Genomic DNA, 6,816 nt, shown 5'->3' with positions numbered 1-6,816 from the left:
GCAGAAAAGGGGCTGGGGGGGATCTTACCGCTCTCTGCAGCTGCCTGGAAGGAGGCCGTAGGCAGGTGGGGGTCAGTATCTTCTCCCAGATAACTAGCAACAGGACCAGAGGAAACAGCCTCAAATTGCACCGGGGAGGTTTAGATTGGATATGAGGAAACATTTCTTCATGGAAAGGGTGGTCAAGCATTGGAACAGGCTGCCCAGGGAGGTGGTGGAATCGCCATCCCTGGAGGTGTTTAAAAAACACGTTGATGTGGTCCTTAGGGACATGGCTTAGTGGTGGGCTTGGCAGTGTTAACACGCGAGTTTGATGATCTCAAAGGTCTTTCCAAACCTAAATGATTCTATGATTCAAAACATGCCTTTGTGTCTGGGTTTTTCTATGTTTTCATTTAACTTAGTGTTTATTCAGAAATTTGTCTCTGGAGGAACCAATATACACTTCCTAGTGATTTAGTGCCATGTTTTAAGCAGCTAAAACTAGACCTAGCTGAGTGCAAGGAGGCTTTGAATAGCTTTTCATACAAGTTATCCCATTATCCACTGCTAATGCTAACATTTAGTTAATGCTTAGGACCCAGAGAGGTACAGAGCTTCCTTATGACATTTAATTTTCAGAAAAGCTCTATCCGTGCCCACCCTGTGAATATGTGCAGTTGTAGATCTGTGCATCGCTTCTTGGCTATTCCAGCCCAGGTATTTATGTATCTGCCAATAAGCAGTACCTCCCATGCTGTACCCTCAAAGGATACCTAGAGTACGTGGCAGGATAATATTTTTTTGTTCAATCATATTTTTTTGGTTTATTTGCTTTGAGTCTAGTCCTTCCAATTTTGGTGGCTAGACCATTATTTATAACTGATGCTCCTTCAGGGGACAAAACAGTCTTTATAGAAAAGCTGGGATTTCAGGAAAAAGCACTCTGTTTATGATCCAAGCCAAGCTTTAATAAGTGCAAACTATTATCTGTTTGAAATTTATGCACTCTAAGCTGTATTTCATTTGGAAAATTTGCATTTGTCCCATATGTATTCAAGCTAGGAGGCACAAAATAATTTACACCGTTTTTTCTTGACTATATAATCTGTCTGGCAGTAATTTTCCTTCATCATCCTGGTTACAGTACAGTTTTCAAGATTTTACCCTGACAGGCAATTTGTGTTGAGAGCCTGTGGAAACACATATGGATTTTTTGATCTTTTGAAGGAACTGCATTTTGCATAATGTGTATGACTCTAAAAATGTGTCCTAATGCTCTCTTCTTTGAAACAAATTCGGAGTTGTTTTCTGTTCGACCAAAAATAAATTATTACCTGTTTTAACGAAATAATTCTAAAGATCATGCAAACTGGAGCCAGCTTAGGCTCCTTACCTGACAATAAACGAGTAGTTCCGAATAAAAAGCGATGTAAGCATCAGGAAAAAAATACTAGGTTTGTAAGAGGTTTACATGAGCCTCACCTTTAAAAACAACCAGTAGCTGAATACAGAGGAGGCTGTGTCATCCTAAATCCCATCCTTCTGGAAGGTGTCTCCATCCTTTTGTCCCGTCTGTGTTGTGATAGAGCAGAGCAGCATCCACGGTGTAACTGTGCCATCAGCAACAGCCTATGTGTATTCTGGACCTTATTTGGAGTATTGTTTTGTAGCATTTAAACATCTTATTTCCTGTAGGAAAACCATGTTGTTGGCAGCCACATAAATACAGTTCTTCATATCACATATTCTACAATAATGCCTTACTGAAAGGCATTGCATATGGGATATTTACCTATTATCTTTAAAGAATGTAAAAGTAGTATGTTATTTTAGGTAAATTATGTCCTAATCATTGTTACAACACTCAAGACTACTTCTAACTACAAAGATTCCGCTAGGAAAAATGCAAGACTTTCTTTTTTGTTTATATGTAAGATAATTTTCTGCAGAAAAAACTGGCATTCAGCTTCCAAAACTTAAATGATTCACACTGACTTTGTGAGCTTTGGATCTCAGTACTTTAACTGGAAGAGTGTCAAAAGCCTGTTTTCTGTGAGGTTTGGACCATTAGATTTACATACATGGGAGATGAAGTAATGCAGAATTTGATGCTGGCATTCTGTACGTCACCGTATTTATAATTAGATTATTTAAGTTTCAGCCATTTTATGTTTTCTTTGGTGTTCAGTTCTGGGTTTGTTCCATTTACTTAGATTTGATTTTCATACCCATTAATTTCATATTTTTGCAATAAACTTTCACAAATGTAGATCACACAGAATAAAAAAGTACATGCCTGATTTCTCCCGGAGTCACTTCTCTTGAAAGTCAATATAGTTTATAAGGAAAAAAACAACTGAAATTCAACTAAAATCCAGCTGGTGGAGTTGTGCTATAAGTTATAAACCCTCTCTGCTTCTTAAGGCTATTCCTGTAGCCATTATCTACCTCTGTTCTCATACTGCTCTTGACAACAAGGGAAACCTGTTCTGTTAATTTTTTGGGTTTTGTCTATTCAGTCCATATTAAAATATTTTTAAACTGGTTTTTAAACTCTGTGTTTAAAGCTACAGTTAGAAGGAACACCTGGGCACAGAGGCAAGAACCTTACCGACTGACATTCAGGGTTTTGTACCAACCCACGTTGCTGCTTTGATTTGCAATCCTTTAAATTTGTTTCAAGCTTCAGTTTCAAACAAAATAAAGGGCTATTTATTCCTCTTGTGGAGTAATTGGAAGCAGCTTTTACTGTATCAGGACTTAGAAACTCTGAAACTCCGAAGATGTTTTTAAGTGGGTTTCCATTTTAATTTTAGGTCAGGTACATAGGACTTAGCCTGCTCATTGCAGAGGTGAAAGATGCGGAGCTGAAAGATGCATGGGGAGGTAAGGGGTCTGCTGAGTTCAGTGCCAGGCACTTTACAGCTAGATGAAAACCAGGCATTTGGCCATTCCTAGCCAGCTCCCTGCATCACCTTCCCCGGCCGCATTTCCATATCATTAGGCTCAGCCATTGAGATAAATGGCTGTTATACAGTTTGTGGCCTTCAGGCTAGATTTGGCCAATTTTACTCTCACCCAGCCTCCTGCCATTCGCAGAGGACAGGAGCTGCTGAGTGCGGCTGCATGCCAGTCCAGAGGGGTGGGCTGCCAGGGAAAGCTGCCAAAGGCAGTGAGAAAAGTCTTCAGAAAAGTCACTCTGCCCATCCTGCCTGCAGCTGTGCTGGGCTGTAGCACTAGTGTGCCTGCAGCGGAGCCTGACAGCTGGGGGACACTGCCTCCTGGGAAGGTGCGGTCCCAGACCCAAGATTTCAGGCTTCCTGAGGTCAGAGAGCTGTGAGTTATGTTAATACTGAAAATGAAGAAGGAACAGAAAGTATAATTCTGGTTTTTTCTCAGGCTGCCTTTGTTCCTTTTTCACAAATATTCATCACTTCAAATTCCACTTTCTAAAATCTCATAAACCCATATTTGCAGGAAATGAACTTCAAATTTGCTCTGGAACAGCTTGTTCTTATGACCAGGCAAGAAATGGAAGTAACGTCAATTTACTTACCTGACCATGCACTACTAATACACTTTCAATAAAAGCAGGGTATTTTTAGTCTTCAAGAGGAGACTGCATTGGTTATTAGTTGTGAATTATTTGCTCCCTTTTGTCATACAACAAGAACCTTGTTTTCCCTCCTCCTCCACCATTTTTGGCTGCAGATACATGTCTGGAATGAAAGCTACCAATTAATCAGCTGCGAAGCATGTTATACTTTTAGTTACATCAGATCCCATTTAAGATGGTCTGAAGTATTAAAGCTATTTAAATGTAGGCCAGCCCTTGAGCAGCATAATCCCCTTTGCTTGATAGGAGAGGGCTGGTTAAGACTAACCCAAGCAGGAAGCATGTTCAAAGAAGATGGTGGTGGAAACACTCCAGTTATCCACGATTACTTGACCCTTGTGGTCAGTGAGCTGAAGCTCGTGCTCAGTGTCATAAAATACTCCAGTGTTTCAGCCCATCATTCTGTAAATGAATGAGATCAAAGTCTATTACAAGTTTGGTTTCCTGTCAGAATTGTCCTCCACACTTCCCAGAACTCCACGGCTACATTGTCATGTGCAATAATTTTTTAGCATTCTTTATAAACAGCGATTTCCTTGCTCAGCCAGAGCTCCTTGTTTGATTAAAAACCATGGGCACAGCCTTGGGCTCAGCTAGGCATGTGCAGAAATGAACTCAAAACTGTGCACAGAGGAATGCACATCAGAGCATCACAGTTTGCCTGACAAAAAGAGATGCTGTTCACCTTGAGGAGTGGTGTGAAGGCTAGGTAATTAATTTGTGCTTACAAATGCCTCTAATAAAAAGCACTACTGCCTTTATTGGCCCCACTTCACCCAAATTCAACCAAAAGTATCAAAACATGGAGCCAAGTTTCAAGTTTTTTGTGAGACCAAGTGAATTCCAGGTTTCATTACCAAGTTTCAGGCAGCTCTATAATCTGCAGCCTACACATCTGAAGGTAAAGCAGGCTGATACCTACAAAGAAAAGCACTTTGCAGTAATAAATGGAAGGGATTATCTTCAGTGCTTCCAGTGAATACGGCTGCTGGATAGTGTTTTATTTGTTCACTTTGTAAAGATAAAAAAAATGAACTTGTCTTAAGCCATTCAGGTTTAAGACAGGCTTTATCTCCCTGGTTGGAGGGAAAGATTAGCACTTATTAGAGCCTAATCTTAATCATATCCATTTAAAAATAGGGCTTCAAATTGTCTAAAATATTTAAACATGATGAAATGGAAAGACTTAAGACAGCTGAAGTCTTAAGAGGGAAAAAAAAATCAAAAACCTGAAGATTTATCTACAAAGATTAAAGTGGCTTTCATGGCAAAGCCCTAAGAAAAGAAAATAAAAGATCAGAAGAAAGAAAACAGCAGCTTTGCTAGTGTCTGTGCAAGGCAAATGAAGTTATAGATGTACTAAAATGGCTTAAGAAATTATAAAGACTTAACGATGTAGTTGCTGTTTCATAGCCAAAGACAACACAACTGTTTTCCTTTGTCTAACCATTCGTTTGTTTAGACAGTCTTTGCTTTTCATGTGAAAGGGTATTAAAGCATTCAGGTGTATTCAAATATTAAAAAAAGAAATGGCACTTTTTCCCAAACTGTAGGAAAGAGAAAACCTAACTTCTTGTTCATGTGCAGATGTTACAGTGGAGAAGCAAGAGAGAGTTACTGATCACAGGGTGAGGCCAGGTGGCAAGCCTTGCCTTGAGACCTTCCACTCTTTAGCCCTTTGAAATTTCCACCTCTGTCCAGGATGATCCATCCCGTTTGCTCAAAAGCTTCACCATCGTAACTGAAAGTGGACCCTCTGAGGAGCACGGATACAAAAGGCCTTTTCTTGCAGGTTTTCCAGTAGAGCTGGTGCGAAAAGCAGGATGGTGGGATAAGCGCGGTGCTGTCCATTGTTGAGAGGGGCTTGCTGTCCCGTTTAGTGCCAGCAATGGCTTTTTCCAGGTGTGTGCATCATGAGATGTAGCCATCGAGGCCAAAGATTACCATGTCAGTACTGTATTCAAACAGATGGACAGCATTTTTTTTCTGGGTAGACAGGGAATTGGCAGTTGGGTTTTTACAAAAGGATAGGCTGAATTTGGTTTGCTCCTTCTTCCCCCCCCCCCCCCCCAGGTACTGATCTATAATAACACATTTTTTAATGCCCACGGTTATATAGCTGGGAGCCCAAACTCACCTTGCACCCATTCTTCCCTTCCTCAGATCCACAGCACTGCTTTTCTTATCTGATATCCAAAGTCTCTCAATGCTGCTTTTCACAGAGCCATTTGTAAGACTGTTGCTGCCTTTTCATGACTTACCATTAATAAAGGTCTCATATAGGTCTTAGCTGTCTTGAGGCAGCATTTACCTAAACTGAACTGAACAATTCTGATGTTTGAAGTGGTCAATAACCTTTTCCTTCAAATTTCACAACTGCAGCATCTCAGTTTTTCTCTGTTCTGGAATGAGAAAAAAGCAGGCATCAGGAGATAGTACGTCTTAGTATGTCTAAGATTATTTTTGTTTACAATAACGTGCATGAACTTCCTAGAAAGACTGAAGCTAAGAAATCCTCCGCTGAACTTTATATATTGATATTCACTTGATATGGTTAGTGAGTGCACCTCAGTTTTGCAATTTATTTCTGTAATAGCTTTGTAGAGCTTCTTCAAAGCCTTGCCGAGGTATTTCTATGTCATTATCAATATTTTCTTCAAAAATTCGATACGAGAAAGAGTAAAGGGGCAGTTAATACATGAATAATGATTAGCCTTAACTGCAATACCAAATTATTTCTCACAGCCCTGCTAGAAATAGTTCAGCTATTTCACAAGTATATAAAAAATGAAAGAATAAGACACAAAAAGGATTGCAGATCACATTCAAGTTTTACAGCCAGAATGGCAACATACCATCTTTTAAAGAACTTTCCCTGAAATTGCTTAAATATATGAGGAAATACTGCTTATTTAGCACATCTGTAGGGGAAAGAGAGAGAGATGCTTCTCAAGAGAAGGCAGCTTTTAATAAAATCATTAAAATAATTCCATCTAGCAAAAGTTTGCAGTTTTGGTTTTGCTAGGCTTTGCAAGACTGTAGTCTTGCCAACTTTCACTAGACTTCTACTGTTCATTTGTTCCAGCTCCTATATATTTAGTAGACTACATGCAAAATGTGATAAGGTGGTTTGGTCTGCTCCTATTAAAATCCTTCCATTGCTAAACCACTGCAATGGCCTATCGAAATAAGAAAAATCAAAAGCTCATATCCTATTT

This window comes from Falco peregrinus, chromosome 12 (assembly GCF_023634155.1).
Source record: "Falco peregrinus isolate bFalPer1 chromosome 12, bFalPer1.pri, whole genome shotgun sequence".
Lineage (NCBI taxonomy): Eukaryota > Metazoa > Chordata > Aves > Falconiformes > Falconidae > Falco > Falco peregrinus.
This window is presented reverse-complemented; position numbering follows the sequence as displayed.